Here is a 21,510-nt window from a genome sequence, read left to right on the forward strand (position 1 = left end):
TAAGCCTGAGAATAAAACAAATAGATTTAGTAGAGAATCATGTGAGGTGGCTCCAACTGGCCTTCCAACCCTCTTGCTCAACTCCAGTTACTAACAGGCTTGTGACAAGAACATGAAGTTCAAGTTAATGCAGCACGCTCAATGGCTGTTCTGTAATCCCTGACCTGAATGCTTTGAGCGCGTACCTAACCATTGCTTTTTGCCAACAATTGAGTGGAAGAGAGAGCTTTGCACATGTACTCAGTTTGGCACTTCAGGAATAATAGTTTGCTCATGTCTAGAAGGACAAATAGATCCCCTTTAGAAGTGAGAAAATAGCTTATTGTGAGTGAAAGCTGCAGTATACCATTGTGTGTTCTTCAGTGAACTGTTTCCCATGACGTATGTGGCAAGAGAACTAAAATGTATTATCCAGCACTATATTTGTGGAAATGAAGTTGCAGTAACAGTAAAATCTACGCTTATAGTGAAAAGGAGTAAGTGCATGAAATATATTCATCAGATTGAAAGTTTGTGTTAAATTTGAGGTATAGGGATATTAAAGAATAAGTGACTGGTAGAGCCCTTAAAAGTCTACTTTTAAGAGATATTCAGTATTCTTAATTTTTATTATGCTGTTTATACATACATTCTTTCCTCCTAATACATATGAGCTTTGTTTAGATCCTCTTTTCTTTCTAAAATGTCATATGTAAGCAGTCTCAATCTTTCTTTTACTTTAAGCTTCAAATTAACTCTTGTGATACTGACATACACAAATACCTTCAAATTTTAATGGACCGAGAAGAGAATTTAGAAGTGACTCAAAGTTTCAGTTCAATGATGTTGCATATTTACCTAGAAGCTAGTGCCATAGATGTCTTCAGGCTTTCTAGCAAGTAACAGTGCATATAGTTGTCGCCTAAACATTGTCACATGTGCCATGTACTATCACAATCAAGTAACTGATGACAGGTGGTCTTGGCTTTGTTCACAGGTCTGCACACCAAGATAAGAGAGAAGCTAGTGTAGAGGTCACTTGGTTTACAAGCTGCCTTGTTGTAAATCCTCTCAGCAATTTTTTTAAGATAAAAGTTTGATTTTGAGGTAATTTTTTTTACTAAATTCCTATGCTGATTTAGGTGGTAGGAAAATGGGGAGGCCTACATCTATCTTTTGAGGAAAAAGAACTGTTTTTTATACCCTGCTTTTAACTACCCAAAGGAATCCCAAGATGGCTTACAAACACCTTCCTCTTCCCACAACAGAGACCCTGTGAGGTAGGTGGAACTGAGAGTACTGCTCTGTGAGAAGAACTCTTAAGAGAACTGTAACTCGCCCAAGGTCACCCAGCTGGCTGCTTGTGGAGGAGTGGAAAATCAAACCCAGTCCCCCAGATTAGAGGACTCCACTCTTAATCACCACACTACTACATGTATCTGGTCTGTGTTTTTATTTTTGCTAATATATTTCAATTGTGCTAGAATTTATTGTAAGCCATCTCACAGATGAAATGGGATACAATTTTTTGTCTCAAATTGGCTCCTTTAGTAGTCACATTGACCAGTAAACATATACAATTGTCACGTGGTAGGAAATATTGACTAGTGAATAACTTTAGCTGTGAGATGTTGAATTGAATTTTTGTTTTATTGTTTTCTTTGAGTACCATTCAAGTCTTTGAGTTATGTGTTGTCAGTAACATAGAAAATGGAAATCTAATTGGTAGAGTGAAGAAAAATCCCAATTTATCTTCCATCCAGTGTAAAATCTTTCAAATATCTAGAAAGTAATGGAAATCTTTCTAGCTTGTCACTCAGGTATGCCATGAGCTGTAGTAGAGTTGAATTTGGATGTGGGAACTCAGGTTTGAATCCTCATACATGACTAAACTACACCACACAAATCACTATATTGTCCTTTTAATAGATGGGATTTTTCAAATTCAAAAGTAGCTGCAAGTCACTGCAAAAACGTCAGGGATTGGGAGTTGCTTAACTATCTTCTGTCCTGCCATTAGTCTCTCAAAATCATCCATACTCTCAAAATCCTCACAATGGAAGCCCAGCTTTTACCATCTCCGCCAAGTGAAGCTACTAGCACCCTATCTGGCCCCAGAACACCTAGCCACAGTGATCCATGCAATGGTCACCTCTAGACTGGACTTCTGTAACTCGCTCTACGCAGGCCTGCCCTTAGTCTTGACCCAGAAACTACAGCTGGTCCAAAATGCAGCGACCAGGATCCTCACAGCAACATTGTGGAGGTCCTACATCCGGCCCATTCTCCATCAACTGCAGTGGTTGTCAGTTGAATTCAGGATCAGGCTAAAGGTTCTGGTAATTACCTTCAAGGCCATATGCGGTATGCCCCTCAAGGAGCTCTACGCTCTGCCACCACCAACTGGCTAATGGTCCCTGGCCCTAAAGATGCCTGCCTGGCCTCAACCAGGGCCTTTTTGGTCCTGGCCCCCACCTGGTGGAATGAGCTCCCGAAGGAGATCAGGGCTCTGACGGAGCTAAAACAGTTCCGCAGGGCCTGCAAAAACGAGCTCTTCCGCCAGGCATTTGATTGAGACCAGGCATAACCAACACCGTCTGAAGGGCCCCTGCTTCCTCCCTCCCAGAACTTGCATCAATGCACTCTGGACCTGTTTGCACTGTTCATTGTTTGCTCTGTTGCAATTATCAGTTATTGGTATTATTGTTACGGTTATTTATATGTCATGGACTGTTTTATGTATTGTTTATATGTTTTTATGTAAACTGCACTGAGCCTCCAGGGAGGGTGGTATATAAATATCATAAATACATTAATATATAAATAATTTGCATGCTGTTTTGTTATTAGTTGTGAAAAAGACACGGCTGCCCTCGATACCCAGGGCATATTGTATAAACTTCCCTACTTTAAAAAAAAAAGAAAAAGAAAAGCCATCATCTTCTTGGATGGTTTTTTGTTTTTACACATATATTAGGGTCACTTGTATTTGCAACATTTTATCCCTACATGAAGGATTACAGCATGGTCAGATGAAAGTCTGCAGTTCTCAAAAAACTCCATTCTGGTACCCTGCATTGACGTATTTTGATTGTAGCATGCAGCAGTGGCCTGATTAGCTTTTGCTGTGTGATGTTGTTGTTGCATTGGATCTACTTAACATAGTTGCTGGTTGTAGCCAAGTGTTGATAGTAACCACAAATGGGCCATCCAATCATGAATGTGCTAGCAGCCTTCCTAAATGAACTTAACTGTCATTCTCTTTAACACAAGGTTTGGAATGAGAGCTGGGCAAGAACGTGTTGCCGTCTGTTCTTGTGTTGGATCTTTGTGATAGTGCAAGTATTGTCTGAAGGCACATGCCATTCTGCGAAATGTCATAAGGTAGACATCTTCCAACTCTCCCAATTTTGCAGCATGTGATAGCTCATTGTCAAGTATTTAAAAGAAGAAGCCTCAACAATATGAGTCAAAGGCCAGAAGAAAAATTGATAGTTCACTAGGTAATTATTTCCTGTGGAAGCCTTATGGGAGAGCGGTGTAGAAATTCAACAAACAAATAAATAAAATACTTCCCCCCGTTGCATCATTGTTTTTCTTCTCTCTGTAGCTTATAGCTGCTGTCTAGTGGTGAATGAGAAAGCAGTATTCATCACTAGAGAGCCAGTTTTCCATAATGGATATCTAACTGGTTCAGTTGTCAACGATTAGATACAGGCCTAGTATAAAGGGTGGTGACACCCACCTTCATGGGATGGAGTGCATCTGTGAAAGTGCTTACAGGTAGCTGAGTGAGTAAAAGCAAATTCTGTAATATTTGGTTTTCTAATCCTTTCCACTTTTGCCTCTCTAGTGCTGGCTACTGCATCTGCTAGTATGTTAACAGCCTGATCCCATGCGTAGATCCTAGATCTGCTTAACTTTCCGTAGAAATACTCTGTATGTCTGTCAAGACACTCTAAGCTGGTCTCCACACTTCATAGTTTAAAAAGTATTTGGGAGGCTTTTAACCTTTTTAGCATATCTAGGATTTCTGCTTAGCTATTCAAGTGTGATGAATTATCAAGTGCATTTATATATGGGTTCCTAAATATGCTCTAAATTTCAGAGTCCAATTCTCTGTTTCATATTAATCCAGTTTTGCTGTCTGGTCCAGCTCTCAAAGGAAAACTGTTGGACGAGTCAGTGAGACCCAGATACTGGATATATGAGGGATGCCAATCCTGGCATCAGCAAATTTTCTGTTTGACTGTGCTTTCATTTGGCTAGTACAGTCCATTTCATTAAAAAACAAAACAAAAATTTAATACAGAAAATAGCCTCATATATGACTAAGATATCATGGTGATCTGAATGAACTACAACAGGACAATTTTTTAAAAACATCTATAATAAACATATTCGATGGATTTTTAGGGTCCTGTGTTTCACATGCCACCCATCTTACTCCTTAATGCATATGGATTCTCTTTTTCTGACCCCATACAGGTCATTCTTAAACAGCAAGTTCTGTTAGTCCAGTGAGCTGCTTTATAACCTGCAAATACTTCAATCACTTGTACTTGTGTGCAGTCTCTAATGCCTGCTTATTTACTGATTTCAAGTCAAAGAATTATTTTCCTCTCTTTCTAGCCCTTGATTTGGCTGTTGGACTTCATGTTATTGTTGCTTGGTGATTTTTCCTAGTGTGTATGTATCTAGCTTTCTATGTTCAAAAGTGAGGAGCTGCACCAATAAACAACACAGGCAATAGAAAAATATCCAAAACTGTTGCAAAAAAAAGTTAATCTTAAAGAAATAACATTACACTAAAAGATTTTATTTCAGCATTTATTACAAGTTATACTATGACTCTATTCTGACTAGGCCATCTTTCTTTCATAGTTTATTGTGGGAGAGACATGAATAGTTCTTTTCCCTTAGGAGGAGAAAAGTTTCAGCCTTTTCCAACTCTTTTTTTTTAGGGTTCTCTCCCTGCTCTGTTTGGAAAAGAAAATAGAAAGAGATGACTACTCTAGCTTGTAGTACACTCAGAAATTAAAAAAAAAACACACACACACACAAACCCCTCATAGCCTTTTAAATCATTTTTACTAAAAATGCCCTACCTTTCCTGTATAGGAATAATTAATACAACATTATCTTATCACAATTCATATCTCTTCAAATCCTTATTCTGTCTGTACCAGATTTCCTCCTACATGGTTTCTCAAAGAAACCACTTCAAACAAGGGAAAACTGATGTAAGGGTGGCTGTACAGGAGAAAAAACACCTCCAAAGCAAAGAAAGGGACTGGTTCTTGGGCACATTTGATTCTAAACAATGCTTGCTACTGTGCCTGTTTTCTCCCCTCCCCCTTCCCAGTGCAGAAATTGGACAATGTCTGCATGGGGTTAACTAAAACCCCGTATTCTTTCTAAAAATGCTTTCTAAAGGAAGTGTTTTGCATTCTTAAAGAAAGCACGTATTTCATGCTCTAAAAGTCTGAGGTTTGTAGTTGAAAAAGATTAAGTAAATAATTCAGGATGCAACGTGTTTACCTGTTAATAATTAAGCAGGTTGGTCTGTGTACTTTTTATAGACTTTAGAGTTTTTATTTTTTTAAATTTAATTCTAGTTCACATGGGCTGGTTTTTAAGTTAACAAAGCTTCATCCGTGAAGGGAATCAATGGAGTGAAAAAGGGGGGTATAAAGAACTGAACCCCACTAGCTAAATAGTTGTTTTCTTTTGGAAGTGTGCATTTCATTACTTAGAATGCAAAGATGTTGGGACCTCTAATCTTTGGATTAAACTAGAGGAATGAGTAAGAAAAATGATCTTCCACATTAATACTTTTAATTGCATATTATCTTAAATAATAATACATGTAAAGAAGAATTTCTCTTGATAAATATCGTCTTATCGGTTTGCTTATTAATATGAAGAAAATCTTAAAGAAAATTTTGGAACTTTGACACTTATTAAACTATAGGAACTTTTTCATATGTTTAGCAAAGGCATGGTATAATTCAAAGCTAAGTAGATTTAGGTCTCCACCAGTATCTGGATGCAGATAACAAGTTGTATACAAAACTAGATGTCTAGAAAAGTAGAATACAAATATAATAAATATAAGTGAAATGTTATTTCACTGAAGATAGTGAAATGTTAGTTAATAAAACTAAATTTGAACATCTCCAATTCAGTATTTAAACAGAGGAATTAGAAGGTACTTGGATAATAGAATGTTCTGTTTTTGTACCATCTTGGTGCACAGAAATCATTGACTGATAAATTGAGGAGCTGATGGTCCCCTCTTCAGTGACTGTTATAATCTGTGCTTTGCTCAGTGGCAAACAGGGCAGAAACTTATGCTAAAAGGGTTGTTTGTTTTACATTTGCATTTTAATGCTAATTTTAAATATTACATCCACAGATATAGGGGGACAGCTATGTCCTATTTGATTTTGCTGTGTAAATACGTTTTCTGGTAGCTAGTCAGAGATAAACTGTGCAATAATTTGCTATGTAACACCTAATAATTATATGTGTCTGTGAGCTCTCACCTGGCACAATTATTTAGGGTAGTTTGGTTTCTTACCATGCTTGAAAAGGGATGCCAAAACTTTATAGTCAGTTGGATTTAAGCTGTGAGGTATTAGCAAGCTTTTTTGCAGACAAAGTACCAACCTTCCTGCCACTGTTGATACAGAAAGGGAACTGGAGGTCCCTTGAACACCTTGGGAGATTACATTTGATGGCTTCAGGCAGCTCACTTTAATCAAAGTCGACAGGCTGCTAGGTTCAGTCAGGGAAACCACTTGCCTCCTGGATTCTGCCCGTCTTGGTTGATTAGATCAGGTGACCAGTGGATAGGAGGCCCTCTCGGAGATATTATAAACCTCTACCTGATATCTGGAGAATTCCCTGAGAGACTCTAGTGAAAAAAAATCACTTGATCTGCGGGACCCAACCAGTTACCGCCCCTTCTTCTATATTGCCTTTCTGGGGAATGTGATTGAAAAGGCTGCTGTGGATCAGTTCCTGGCATTCTTGGTGCTTGATCCATCCTGGCTTCCATCCTGGTCAAGGGGTGGAGATGGTGCTGGTTGCCCTGATGGACAACTTCTGACATTTCCTGGATAGAGGTAGTATGGCTCTGCTCATGTTACTAGATATGTCGGGTGTGTTTGATGTGGTTGACCATGAGTTGTCCACCACCTTGCTGTAACTGGAATTCAAGGGTCTTCAATGGCTGATTTATTTTCTCTAGAACCAGACACAGAGGGCGATTGTGGGGGAAAATGTTTTGCACTTGTAAAGTATTACAAGGGGCAATACTCTCCCCTACATTGTTAAACTTTATATGTGCCCTCTGGCCCAGCTGATCCAGAGCTTTGGGCTGGGTTGTCACCAGTATACGTATTATACCCATCTCTGCCTCCTGATGGATGGCTAGTCTGACTTCTTCCCCAAAAGCATTTGCTAGTTGTTTGGAAACAGTGATTGTCTGGCTCAAACAGAGTCACCTGAAACTTAATCCTTCCAAGAAGGAGGTCTTGTGACTGGGTATGAAGGGGTCAGACCAGGAAGCACGTCTCCCCTGTCTGGATGGGATGCAACTAGAGAGTTCATCTTTGTCCAGGAATTTAATGGTTATCTTTGACACCTGCTTGTCAGTGGAGGCGCAGGTCACAAGAGTAGCTCAACTGGCATTTTCCATCTGCGTCAAGTGAGGCTACCAGCGTTCTGTCTGGTCCCAAAACTCCTAGCCACAGTGATCTCTGCGAAAGTAATATGCTGTGTGTGGGCTTATCCTTAACTTTGACCCGGAAGTTGCAACTGCTGTAAAATGCGGCTGCTAGGGTCCTCACAAGAACATCTTGTTCCAGATCAAGTTCAAGGTTTTGATATTGACTTTCAAGGCCATTTGCAGTCTGCATCTGACATATCTGAGAGTCTATCTATTTCCTTTTGGCCCCTGGTAATCCCTGACCTGTGGGATGTGTGCCTGGCCTTGATCAGGGCAAAGGCCTTTTTGGTTCTGGCTCCTACTTGGTCAAATGAGCTCCTGGAAGAGCTGAGGGCTCTGTTGGAACAGAGTTCCGCAGGGCCCGCAAGGTGAAGCTCTCCATGAGGTGTTCAGTTAAGGCAAGAAAGATCTTGGAGTCCTTCCCCTAGAGATATTTTAGACATCTATATATCTTCAGTCATCTTCCTTGAGGCATGGGGTCAGGTGGGAGGGAGTTTGCTAGAGTGGGCATTGTATATTTTTTTGGGGGGGAGGGGGTTAAATTGTTGTTGCCGCCCTTATTTATTGTTTTAATGTAATTAATGTATCATTGTATTTTATGGCTTTTATTTTAGTATTTGTAAACAACTGCAAGCTGGCTAGTCTGGGAACGGCTGTAAATAAATCGAATTGATAAATCAAATAAACAAATCAATCACCATTTATATAGACTGAAAATGAATTAGCGATTTACCGGGTCAAAATATTTGTATCTCCCTTTATGGATTTTCTAACTAAAAGATATGGACCTTCTGATTTGCAATACTGTTGCAATATAATGAATATATTTTATAGTGTTTCTACCAAATGGCACCTTGCTATTTTATGACATTATAATAATAGATCAATGATAAATAATATTGTTAAATGTGATTATCTTTAATCACTTTGTAAAAGAGAGGAATGCAAAAATGTCTTGGGAGTATTGATTATATATTTTAAATAGGCAATAAGTGAACAAAGTTGCCTGGCATAGTTTTAAAGATGAAGCAAGAAGAATGGAAACTGATATCTCGAAGGAACATATTTTTCTTTAAGGGTAAATCACATTCTTTAAGACATATCACATCTTGGTTCATTGCCTCCTGATTTAATGACTGATTTCCATCCATCAGGACATGTATTGTGTTGACATATCATGTAGGTGTACAAATAAAATAAAAGCCAAGCCCATAATTATACTCTGATTATTGAATAGTTGTGTTTGTATGAATATCTTTTGGTTAATACAGCTTAAGGATGGGGACAGCATATTTTGAGATGTGAAACATACTGCCTAATGAATTATAAAATCTGCAAAGACAGTTTAATGTAATGGATGACATCCATTATGAACAGCTCTTAAAAGAAGACTGTAGTAAGATCATTTCTAAAGAAACCATCTTTAAATGCCATGGATCTACTCAGCCTGTTTCCAATATATCTGAACCTAGAAAGAGTTCATAAAAGAATGCTGCAGAATAATTATAGGTACGCTTTGATAAGATTGATTGTGTCAATTATATTCAGTCTGGTTTCCAGCCTGGTCATGGGATGGAAAGTGCTTTAGTCTCTATGATCGATGTTCTGTGCCTGTCAACTCACAAGGAGAGTATCTGTTGTTCTTTCTGGAGTTCTCTGTGGCATTTGATACCATCGACCATGGTAACTTTGGGTACCATCTGGCTAAAATTCACTGTTTTCAATATTTTATTGAAGGAAAAGCTTCATCTCCATTGGATTATCAGATGTGACAGTACTCCATCTTGTTCCCTGTTCTGTTTTACGATCTACATGAAGATTCTGAGATAAATCATTTTAAGCTTTGGGAGCACAGTGTGACAAATATGCTAATGATTCACATCTCTTTCTTTCTACCAGGATTTCAGGAGGGATGTAGAAGTACTAAACCAATGTACAGACAGTGAAGAACTGGATGATGGTTGAATAGACTGGAACTAATCCACACAAAATGAAAGCACTTAGGGTGTGGGTATAAAATTAATTGGAATAGGTATTCAAACTATTTTGAATGAGTTTCCTACATTCTGCAGGGGGTTAGACTTAGATGCCTTTCCCTACTTGACATTCTTGGAGAGCAAACTGTTCTATCCTTGTCTAAAGGTCTCAGACTGTATTCTGAACAGATTATTGACATAGGAAATGCCTTTAATTTGGAATATTATCCACAGAGGTCAACTCTCAGGACCCTCTTCTGGATCTTTACAGTCCTGACTCTGGCCCTGTGGCTCTGCCTTTTATTAAAGACTAGCAAATATAGACAAAAGGGATGGTTTGTAGTGTATACAACCAAAAAGAAAGAAAAACCTATTCCAAGGCTACTAGCAATGTTTGCAAACTTTATACAGAATAAAGAAAATAACAGAAGGTCTCTTCTTTCTGTATGGTTTTATTGCAGGATCCAACCAAAACGGATAAAGCTGTTCTGACCGAGCAGTAATATCATGGCTCTCTCAGCCTTACCTACCTCACAGGGTGTCTGTTGTGGGGAGAGGAATGGGAAGGCGACTGTAAGCCACTTCTTCGGGTAGAGAAAAGCGGGATATAAGAACCAACTCTTCTTCTTCTTGTGATTATGTAAACTATTTGCTTTCTATATATTCTATATATATTCTATATTCCATCCAGTGATGTCCATGTTCTCAACCTTGGGGTCCCCACCCCATTTGGGGCTGACTGGCCCCTTCCTACCGGGCTGCCATGTTGGTTGCCGCCGCAGTGGTGGCTACGGCCCACAGCGGCGGCCCGCAGGCGATGGCAGCAGGTGGCGGATGGTGGCAGCAGGCGGAGGCGGCTGGACCATGGCCCTGGCTGCCTCAGGATTGTTGTGCATCAGTGCACACACACACGCCTGTGCAGGCCACCTGCACGAGTCCGTGTGCTGTCGCTTCCGCAGTTGGGATTGCGGAGTGAGGGCAATTCAGAACCGCTGATGTATACAATGGTCTGTATTGGTGCTTTAAACAGGTCCACAGTGTACTAATTGTCCTCACAGAAGCCACTTTCTGGCTTCATTTTGTGCTCCTAGCCCAACTTGTCCAACAATATTTAATTCTGCTGTGTTTTCAACTTCTGCTTTTCAGTTGCCTATGATTATCAGCACATCTTGTTTTAAGTTTGTGATCAGTTGCATAAAAGCTTTCAATTTATTTCTTGTCAGCATCTGTAGTTGGGATATAAACTTGAATGATGGTTATGTTGATAGTCTAAGTGATATTATTCAGTCAGACTTTGCATTATAGCCCCTGATGACTTGTACTACATCTCGCCTCACTTTCAGAGCAACTCAGTTTCTTTTGTATTTGTAATTCCCTGACTAAAACACTTCGTAATTTTCTGACTGAAAATGTCCTAATCCAGTCCACTTTAATTCATTGACTCCCTTGATTGTAACGTTTAAATGTTCCATTTCTTGTTTTACATTTTCAAATTTACCTTGATTCATACTTCTCACATTCCATTTTCCTGTTATATGCATTAAACAGCTTTGGACTTTGCTTTTGCATCCATTCACATCAGCAACTAAATGTCCTTTCGGTTTTAGTCCAGTTACACAACTAAGAATAATGCCACTCATAGCTGTCCTCAGCTCTTCCCTAGTAGCTGATTGAGTGCAATCTGACCTGAGTGATCTGTCTTCCATCATTATATCTTTTTTTGTTTGGGATTGTGTCATCACACTTGCATCCTGGGAAGAAACTGAATTAATGGAAAGGGTAGCATTAGTTATTGTAGTGTGTCACCTGATTCAGTTTTCCTCAAATGCTGGGTTAAAATTAAAATTTGTTTTATATTGCAATTATACTTTATAATGTTAAGAACATGAGAGCCCTGCTGGATGGTCCATCTAGTCCAGTATCCTGTCTCACACAGTTGCCAACCAGTTCCTCTGGAGGGCCTACAAGAGGACATAAAGGCCAAAGCCTCCCCTTAATATTCCTCCAGATTCAGAGGCTTAGTGGTTACCCTCAGTGCCCACAGCTAGTAACCACTGATACCTTGGGGGTAGCATAACTAATTTTAGATTGGTAGCACCCTTGTACTCTAAAAGGTGATGTATAAATGCAGTGAAAGGCTTCTGTGATCATGGCAGAAGGAAGTATCACTTGATTTTCATTTGTTGTTTTCCTTTATGATAGTTTTGAATGTCTTGAAATCTGAGAAAGCTCTGATAATATGTTGAAATTTCTTTGAGACAACAATGTCTTGCAAGGTAGTTCAATCAACTATCCTGATTCAACACTGGTCTTCCTACTGTCATATTACAAAAAACAAACATGTGGTTTGTGATAAGCCTTCAAAAGCCTATATTTATATTATAAAAATATAATGCAACCTTATCTGTATAGTTTCTTTTGTTAGGAAACTTTCAAGATTAATTTAAGACTACAGTGTAAAAGTGCTTAAGATGCGCTTATTTTGGGACTATTAACTGAATTATAAGGTAATGAGGCTCTATCAGCAGTTTTATTTACTTTGTCTTTTTCCACTGTGAACCCAGTTTATTTGTGCTATTCAGGTTCCTTGTATTTCACAGCCTGATGAGTGTTAATGGTGGGGATGGAAAGAGAGCCCAGGTACCTCTGTTCAGCACGACAGCATCTCACATGTTTAGAGCAAATTTAAATAGCAGTACTGAAAATGCAAGTTTAAACTTATCGCCTCTTAATCAAATTGCAGTATACTGGAAAAAACTTTTTGTCAGTACTGCAAGCAGACATCACAGATACTTACCAAATAATTGTACCACTCGGATTGTATTGACAATGATAATTAAATAATAATTAAGGAGGCAGACAAAGGGGGAGCTGTTGTAATCATGAATAGATCAGACGATATCCAGGAGCCTCAAAGACAACTATCAAATGCCATGTTTTACAAACAACCAGATTCGGACCCCACATAGGAATTAAAAAAAAAAAAGAACTATACAAGATTTATAAAGGAATTACCCTTGCACATTCTGGAAGAAATCCTTGAAAAAACACCACAGGGAACTTGACCATGCACATTTTATCTTATACCCAAAATGCATGAACCTGGCAATCCCAGACAACCCATTGTTTCAGGCATTGGCAATATTACCTTGGGGGGTCTCTAGATATATGGACTATATTCTAAGATCCTATGTGATCAGCACTACAGTCATTCTGAGAAAAATCTTTAAACACCTTTCCAGAGAATATTATTTTAGCCAGCATGGATGTGGAATCCCTGTATACCAATGTGCCACAAAACATGCCATAAGGATTATGATTTCTGACAACACCACAGCTGATTTGGCCACCAAATTATGTCATTTTGTTCTCACCCATAACCACTTCAGATCTGGCAACAACTTTTTCCTTCTGATCAGTGGTACAGCCATGTGCACCTGCACGGCTTCACAGTATGCTAACATCTTTATGGCTGACTTACTAAATACTTACTAAACTTCCACACACTCACACCTCTCTTATACCTGTGATGATACATTGATGGCATTTTTATTGTCTGGACACATGGTAAACATATTCCACCAGACATTCAATGACTTTCACTCCACCATCAACCTGATAATGAACCAATCCGTGCAAGAAATATATGTTGGTCACTACTGCAAAAATCCACAATGAATGCAAAGACACTGCCTGATATCAGATGCCTGCTGACGGACAAACATACCTGAATGCCTTCAGCCACATCTGCTCCAATCCTACAGACAGAGATTTTCACATGAGAGATCTACAACCTACCTTTTTGGAACAAAAAAACATATCTGATGAAGTCAAGAAATAATTTAACAAAGCCAGAATGCTATCCATATTGGCCCAAAAGAGATAATAACAGAACACCACTAGTGGTCACCTACAGTTCCCAACTCAAAACAGTTCAGTGCATCATCAATGATTTTGCAACCTTGCCTGAATAATGACCATTCTTTTTCGCAGGCACTGGGAGGGGGGCTGTTTTTGCCCACAAACAGTCCTCCCCAATCTCTAACAACTCCTCACCCACAATAATACATCTAATTTGAACATGGATACTGGTACCACAGTTTGCAGAAAACCCAGATGCCAACTGCCACATACTTGTAGCCTGCCATGAGCCAGCATGCTGAAAGATATAAATATCAGGATAAGATATCAAGATATAAAGATCTGTGGGATATAAATCTAAAAATAAATAAAATATATCCAGACAACACAAATACCGGGCTTAACTATGCCATTTCAGGCTCATTTACTTGCTCATCTTCTAGCAATGCCAACAATGTCCTTACATTTTCTAGATCAGGCAATGTATAAGTGGACACAAAGGATAAATGCACACAGATCTGATATCAAGAACCACAAAAGCTGAGAAACCTGTAGGAGAATATTTCATCCTTCCAGAGGTGGGGAAACCTTAGAGTAGCTGTTGTATTGCAAAGAAGTTTCAGAAACAGACTGGAAGAGTAGGTTGCTGAATTACAAGTTATTACAACATTCAAGACTAAGGAAGCCCCTGGGCTTAACAGAGATATCAGTTTCTTATCTCACTACACATGTTAAGTCACTCAGTTCTTATTTGTACCCAGAAATTTAACTTTGTTGGGCTTTTTTTGGGGGGGGGAGGACTGAACTCATTTATCATATTTGTTATTAATTCTTTTATTATCTGTATGCCAATTTGCTGCTTTTTACATGTCTTACCAAATTCCAGTCTTAGCTGTATTTGTTACTGTATTTGTTGTTCAGTTCTACCCCTATATAACGTTTAAGAAAAACTGTTTCACTGTAACAGGAGGAGTGTGCCTCTGCACATGCTAAACCTTTCAGTTCCTGTTGGTACACTGAGTTGAACGTTGTTAGTCTCAGGGCTACCACTGGGTTCAAACTACATTCTCAGATCTGTCAATTAGCTTTGTATTTGTGTGTGGATTTACTGCCATTCACAGATACTGACAACTGACAATCTCAGCTATCATCGCCTAGTTACTGATGCATCTTGATTATTACTAGACCTTCCTTGTAATTAACCCTGGTAGCAATCACAGCAGAAGACAGAATCAAGATACAGGATGATCTTGATAGGCTGGAATACTGGGATAAAATGAATTTCAATAGTGAAAAATGTGAAGTTCTGCATTTAGGTAGGAAAAATCAAATGCTTCGTTAAAGGATGGGGAGCCCTGTCTTGACAGAAGTACCTGTGAAAAGGACCTGGGGGTCTTAGTAGACCATACACTGAACATGAGTCAGTGTGACTCAATGGCTAAAAAAGCAAATGGGATTTGGGGCTGTATCAAAAGAAGTATAGAGTTCAGATTGCACAAGTTGATGGTTCCGCTTTACTCTGCTCTGGTTAGACCTCACTTGGAGTACTGTGTTCAGTTCTGAGCACCACAACTGAAGAAGGATGTAGAGAAAGTGGAGCGTGTCCAGAGGAGGGCAACGGAAATGGTGAGTGGTTTGGGGACCAAGACGTATGAGGAAAGGTTGAAGGAGCTTGGTCTGTTTGGCTTGGACAGAAGATGACAGAAGAGGTGATATAATAGCCATCTTCAAGTACTTGGAGGTCTGTAACTTAGGGGATGGAGCAGAGTTGTTTTCTGTTGCCCCAGAGGGTTGGGCCAGAACCAGTGTGTTGAAATTAATTCAAAAGAATTTTCCGCTAAAAATCCCGAAAAAGTTCCTGACACTTATAGCTGTTCCTCAGTGAAACTGACTTCCTTGGGAGGTGGTAGGTTCTTATTATTTGGATGTTTTTAAGCAGAGGCTAGATTGCCAATGCTGATTCTGTGAACTTAGGCAAATTGTAAGTGGGTGGGCAGAAGAGATTGTGTTGGTGCTTGGCTCTTGTTGCCCTTTCTATCATGCCTAGGGAAATGCCAATAGCCACTTTGGGGTCAACAGGCAAATTTCCTCCAGGCCAGACTGGTTAGGGATTTTGGTTTGCGGGACATCATCTGGGCTTATAAATGGAGTCACTGTGGGTGCCTGTTTATTTATTTATGATATTCTGCCAGTCATGGTTCTGGTATTATTAGGAAAGCTAATAATATCATTAACAATAGCATAAAGTCTTATTAAAATATTTCAGTAAAGATCTATTCTGCAACTGTGTGAGGCTCAGTTTGGGGGCATATATGTTAAGAGTCCACCAAGCCAAATATGATTTCTCTGCTTGTTTAGACCTCGCAAGAAAGTCTCATACAAAGTTCCATCTATTGTATTATCATCTTGAATGTTGCCATAAATAATTCTGGTATAGACTGTATCTTTTGTTCAAAAACTGGGGCAGGGGAGACATGTAGTCTTTTTGTAATGATCAGAAATGAATCTAGCTATACTTGATTATGAAAATGTGTATCTGCTGTCAAAAAAATGTTGAGTGAATGTGTGCAAGCTCTTGGCATTTCTTGGTTTCTCCTGGCACATAACATTTTTGAATATGCTTACTAAATATTTAAGACTTGATGCAGGACTACTCCAAACCCTCACATTTTCAGGGTGGTGGTGATGGTTTGGAGTAATATAGGTTCATGGTGGGGTCTGAATTCAATATATTGTTTTAAATTTTATTAGTAATTTTATTAATAATACATTTCCATAATAACATAAATCTTGTAGTCTTCCAATATAACATGGTTAAACTTCCAGTAACACTTTATACAACATATTGTATAATTTTTGTACACTGAGACATGAATTCAATATTAATAGCAGTTTCTTTACTTTGAATAAATCGCCCACCATTAATAAATCCCAAAGTTACTATTAACCGAACAGGGGAAGACTATAACCTGTATTTCCATCTGGTGATAATTGTAGCTGTGGAGGAAGAGAAGGTGATTTGAATTAGAAAACCACCTTTCCTTTGATCTAATCTGGAGCTTCCTGCACAAATTTTAATGCAGCCTGTGCTCTGGCCTTATGTATGCCAAGAATTCCTTGTTTATAGATATATAAAATATTCCTATGTGTCTCTATGTATATACAAAGTGGTGAAAAAGTAGATACTTTTTAAGCTAGGTAATTCCATTGAGGCTTTTTGATGGCTTTAGACAGCATCAAGTGTTGCATCATTTGGGATTGCATACTGGGACACAAAGTTTCAACAAGGTCAGCAGTTTAAGAATGACATTGCCCCCCTTCCAGTCTAGGTGTGGCAAAATATTCCTGAACAATCATCTGGAGGCTGCTGGATGGTTGATGAGAAGGAAATTATACATCAGGAGATGTTGATTATGGGGATTGATACTGATTTTGTTTACCTGTACTATCTGGAGTCAGACTCGTACATATGCATCATAGCTTGGGCTCAAAGGTGGTTTTCTGCTTGTTGTAATGGTATATGTGCCAGGGGAATGGCACTTCCACTTGTGGATGAGGGGGGTCTCTCTTTTTTTATATATATCTTTCTTCCCACATTGTCCCCTGCATGTTGTTTGTGATATATTATCCCCTGAGCTGTAGTGGGAGAAGGTTAGTACGGCAAGCCCTTTTTATGAGAGCAACATTCTTCATATAGAATTCTGCAATCTAACCCAGATATGCATTTGAGTTCATGGTGAGCTGCAGATATAAACTACATGAAATATTTGCTTTGGTACATACAAATGACAACAATCTAATCAACCTCTCTTTTTCCTCATTAGTGCAAATAATAGTGTTAATATTTTCTTGTAATTCCTGCTGCCCAAATCTGCTGAACAGGATTCTGAGAAAGTATATTGAAGTTACTTGGATACCAGATTTACTGTTTGTATAATTAAAATGGTGGATGTAATAGCAACAAATACTAAATTGTAGCAATATGGTTGGCCATCAACTTGTTCTATATGACAGGGCATTGGTAAAGCTATGCTAGTAGTTAAAACTCTAAATGTTACAGGATTTATTATTTTAATTTTATTTTTATTATGTCATTTATATCCTGCCACTCCCATTCCAATGGCTCATGGCAGGGCACAAAGTCCTCAATAAAAACCCATTAACTTTAGCCTAGGACCAAAGAACTCTGTGACTTGGTCCATGTGCCCAAAAAAGGTTTAATGTGTGTGGGTTTTTTGAGCAGCAGCTTCCCACAATGTGAGATAAAAAGTTTTGGAAATAGAAAGGAATTTGTTACAAAGGAAAGTAAAATAAAGATCACTGGCAAAATAGAAGGATGAAGATGAACCTCTTTGCATCATGGTCTTTCAGAAGTTATAAGAAGTAACTCATTTCTGACATCAGTCTCTTTTATAGAGATGATGATGAAATGTATTTAAAATTTCCAGTGTAAATGGTGTATTATTGAATTTGTCTTAGAATTATGTTCTAAAGTAATGTTTTTTTTTTAAAAAAACAGTACCACCAAAAATTTTCCTTTTACTTTTGGCTATATGCTTTAAAAATAATCATACTGACTTTAAAAAACAACAACTTGTTAATCTCTCAGATTCCTTCATGAGGTGCTCATGAGCTTCATGGCTGATACAAAACCATTTGTAACTTGAAGAAATTCTAAAAGCCTTTAACGCCAGTTTTATGGATTTTAAAAATATGCAGTTTTTAGCTGAATTATTAAAAGTATATTTACTTGTAAGGTTCCTCAAGCATATATTTAGACGAAGAGGAAGTGGTATAATTTTCATTATCATAAGCAATTATTTTTCTGCCTAGAAAAGGAAGAACCATTACTTCTAGAGAAAATCAGTAACAATTCTACCTGTATGGGTTTACTTACGTTTCTATTATAAAATACCTAAGTCTATTTCCCCTCCTAATATATGTAGCTGGTGGGGTGCCTCATGTGTTTCTTTTTATCACCTGCTCAATGATTATGAATGTGATTATTCAAACAGATGGCTATATGTTGATGAATATACACAGTAAGGCGTCTATTTCCAGCTAAATATTTAGTCATTCGAATGTTATGAAAACGAAAGATGATGTCTGGGATCTCTAAACATAAGTATTTATTTTCTTTGCAGAAGCACAGAAAAGAAGTGCTAGGAACCGCTTTTAACCCTTTTGGACTCCAAAGAGAAAAGGTAAAGTTAATGGAAATATTAGAAATGTTTGAGGGAAAAAAATATTACAAGAAGACCTGCAAGGACTTACAGGGGGCTTCTCACATTTTCTTGTGCCACAATTTCATATTTCTCTTTCTTGGCAGCCCCTATAGCTCTCCCCTTTCGCTATTTCCGTCTCTGCTTCCCATTCACCATCCATGTTACCTTAATTCTTCTCCCTCATCCTCCACCCTGTTCTCCAGTTTATCCTCTCTCCCTGTGGCAGCCTCAGCTTGGGAAAACTATAGATTCAAGCAGGCTGAAGTAATACAACAAAAGTAGAGTCCAATAGCACCTTTAAGATCAACAAAGATTTAGTTAAGGTGTGAGCTTTTGAGTGCATGCACGCTTTCTCAGTCTACATGAACCATCAATTATTATAGTTGTTCATTTAGTCTGAGGAAGAGTGCATGCACTTGAAAGCTGACATCTTGAATAAATCTTTGTTGATCTTAAAGGTGCTATTGGACTCATATTTTTGTTGAGAAAACTATGGTTACATTGTGCAGTGCAACCTGAACTAGGCCCAGTTATGTGGGTTTGCAAGGGGTACCTCATTTCCCCCTGTATCCTCTTCATTTTATCCTTATAAAAATCTTGTGAGTTTGGTTAGGTTGTTAGGTTGAGAATGAGTGACTGGCCTAAACTCACCCAGTGAGCATCTACAGTTAAATGGAGGTTTGAAAGTGGATCTCCCTGATTTTAATTCAAAACTCTATTCCTACACTACACTAGCTTTTGTGGTGTAGCTAGCAGCCAGGCCTGGGTGAGTCATGTAAATCTTATTGTAGCAGATTGCCTGGCCCCAATGAATGGTACTTTTAAAGGCCAGAACAGCCCCGGAGAGGGTCTTGACTCTTCCCCTGCCTTTGACTGACTAAAACTAAGCTTTGAAGGTTGTGGTGGTACTGACTAGTTGCCGAGGAACAGCCTCTGAAGATATCAGTTTCTTGAGGCTACTGGTATTCTTTTTATCAATTTGGGGTCCCACCCAATCTATTTTTGTTAGATTTCAGGTTCTTCTGCAAACTTGGAGTGTTTGTAAGGTTCATAGAAAAATCTGTCTTACCTGTCCCCTGTCCCCCAACTCTGAATTTCTAAGTATCCACAGAGGTGGCCATGTTGAGAATTAGAAGAAGAAGATTTGGTTCTTATATACCGCTTTTCTCTACCAAAAGGAGTTTCAAAGGGGCTTACAATTGCCTTCCCTTTCCTCTCCCCACAACAGACACCATGTGAAGTTGGTGAGGCTGAGAGAGCCCTGATGCTATGGTTCAGTCTGAACAGCTTTATCAGTGCTGTGGTGAGCCCAAGGTCACCCAGCTGGTTGCATGTGGGGGAGCGGAGAATCAAACCCAGCTGGCCAGATTAGCACTTCTAACCACTACACCAAGCTGATGTAGTTGTTAATAGTGTCCTGATGTAGCACAATAAACAAATGCCCACATTTTATATACTGAAAAGCCCACATTTTAAATACTGGAATTTTTTATGGTAACATTCAAAAGAATTGGCACTTGAAATCTGATGTAAGCAGTCTTGATTAAATGTGAAGCCACTGAACTAAATGGAGATCTTTGTTCCTCAGTTGATTTCCATTTGTTGCTTTTGTTGTTGTTTTAAGGGAAAGCCAATATGATGTATATTAATTCTGTTTTTGGCTCTACCTGACACCTAACAGCTGATAGATGGACCTGCTCTGTTTAGCTGTTAGATTTAAATGTCCCAAACTGAACAGGACAAATGTCAGACAAATGTTTGGGGAAGGCGCCTTCCGTGAACATCGATTTGGGGGCTACGAAATGGGCCAAATTCATGCCAAATTTTGGCTCATGAACCTGTTCATGTCCATCCCTATGAGATTTATGGGAATGAAAGCTGATGTAATTATAATAAGTTGGTATAATTACTTTGTATTTACACCATTCATTGCATATGCATATACATACACATACATACATACATACATACATACATACATACATACATACATACATACATACATACATACATACATACATACATACATACTGTGATGGGAACACACTTTGGCTCTTAGCAGTCTTATTTTTATTACTAGGGGCAAAGCCCGTTGTCTCCAAGAATACAACGGGCGCTAGAGCTTGGCAGTGGGAAGAGGAAGGGGAGGAGTTGTCCAGTCTGTAAGGCCATGGGGTTGTCATGTGTGTTGTGCGGGAGATTGTGATGGCATGGTGGCAAATGAGGCCATGGGTGTGGAGAGATGGGTGTCAAGAACCTGTGGTATGGAATGTCCGTTGAGTGTGGGAGAGGACTGACCTTTGGGAATTGTGGCATAGTGGTTACAGATGAACTTTCCAGAGCCATGTCCTCAGATATGTGAAGGGAAAATCAGACTCGAAACTCTTCTTAGGGGAAGATTACATGGCAACCAATTCCCCCCAGTTCTGCGTCATTTCCCTTCTTGTGTGAATTAGGCCACATTCACCGAAATGCCCATCTGCCCTAATACACATAGGGTAGTCACAGTACACAGGTGTCCAACTTGTTCCTTCTGTCTCCCATATTTTCACTGTTGGTAAAATGTTATGTGCCCACATGCTTCTTTCATGGTTGCTCCTTAGAAGAACAGATTTTTGTACCCTATTGCTTACTACCCAAAGGAGTCTCAAAGTGGTATACAAACACCTTTTCCATTTGTCTTTCCACAATAGTCAACCTGTGAGGTATGTAGGGTTGTGAGAGATCTGAGAGA

At 38.9% G+C, this 21,510-nt stretch overlaps 1 protein-coding gene across 21 annotated transcripts in view; it reads left to right on the forward strand.

Moving 5' to 3' along the window:
* The window catches only part of ZBTB20 (zinc finger and BTB domain containing 20), a 643,318-nt gene that overhangs the window by 98,789 nt on the left and 523,019 nt on the right, over positions 1–21,510 (forward strand). For all 21 annotated transcript variants that reach the window (XM_077341935.1, XM_077341943.1, XM_077341936.1 and 18 more), the window contains one exon: positions 18,696–18,755. The gene's annotated coding sequence lies outside the window, so the exon portion shown is untranslated. The remainder of the gene's footprint in view (positions 1–18,695; positions 18,756–21,510) is intronic.

This window comes from Paroedura picta, chromosome 6 (genome assembly GCF_049243985.1).
Source record: "Paroedura picta isolate Pp20150507F chromosome 6, Ppicta_v3.0, whole genome shotgun sequence".
Taxonomy (NCBI): domain Eukaryota; kingdom Metazoa; phylum Chordata; class Lepidosauria; order Squamata; family Gekkonidae; genus Paroedura; species Paroedura picta.